The following is a 1,187-nucleotide window of genomic DNA, read 5'->3' as shown; positions in this document are numbered from 1 at the left end:
TATCCCCCCCCTCTATTTACATGAAATGGTTTGGTCCAAAGCGAACGGCTTGCGAGTACGGTGACAATCCCCCCCCTCTATTTACATGCAATGGTTTGGTCCAAAGCGAACGGCTTCCGGAGTTTGGTAAAGAAATCGCCATCGCGTGCACAAACGCGCAGGAAAGCGAATGAATCGCAAATTCGGTTTTATTAGTTTTAAAACATAGTTTAACGCCAACATAGTTTGCAAACGTGAAATAAATGAATACGCTGTCAAATGTGCCATCCGAGGCAGAGTGTGTCCTCCACGTTCGGCACACGCGATCGTTCGCTGCTCTCTGATTGGTTGAATCGTTTTTTGGACATAGCTCGGTAAGTAATTGTCCGATTAATATGAAACCTTGAAAAGGCACATCCTCGGGTCCCCAGCAATATACCTGGCAAGTTAAAAGTATATCGGACCCGTGGTTGTCGAGAAACAGCGGTCACAGACAAACAAACGTACAGACAGACAGACAGAGATTACTGGAATTATAGATAGATTATTGTTGTGATTATTTCAGTTGGCAGGATGGAAGTACGCACATTCTGACCGTCGCCTGCCTGTGTCGCCTGGGTTCGAATCCTGACCCAGCTATAAACCGCCACCCTGGTGTTTTGCGGGCAGGGTTAACATATACAACTTTATATCTTAGAGTGTGGTTAATATATCTAGGCAGCAGCTGAGCTTCAGTATTGACCAGGTACCAGGTAGTCGCATGCTCCATTTGATCGGCCTTCTTCGAGGTCTGAAAGCCAATTAGTTATTCACATGAATATTTTCAGCTTCATTTTAAAACGCAGGTAATTTTGTGTCATTGAATCGTGGTACCATAAATAAACTTCCTTCATGCAAGATCGTGCAGTCTTCTTCTGCTTGTCATGAAATCCATTTGAAGATTATTGTTGTATCACTTTATGTCACACGGTGATGTATATTTTATAAGTTTACTTCTGAGTTTTTAGCCACAGTAATGCTTAAGGTGTATATAAAACAAAATCAGCTCGGTGGACACTTGTGTCCCTTTCCTATTGATTTTTGTAGCTGTTTGGAATATTAAGCTGAATAGAACAAATAAACTCACTTAATCTCCAAAATAAAAGTGTATAAATGAAATATTTTGGTAATCAGAAGTGAAAATGCGGTTTATAAATGAAAAAGAGAAT

The sequence above is a fragment of the Myxine glutinosa genome, chromosome 9 (assembly GCF_964187855.1).
Source record: "Myxine glutinosa chromosome 9, kmMyxGlut1.1, whole genome shotgun sequence".
NCBI classification, from domain to species: Eukaryota; Metazoa; Chordata; class Myxini; order Myxiniformes; family Myxinidae; genus Myxine; species Myxine glutinosa.
Note: the sequence above shows the minus strand (reverse complement) of the source record.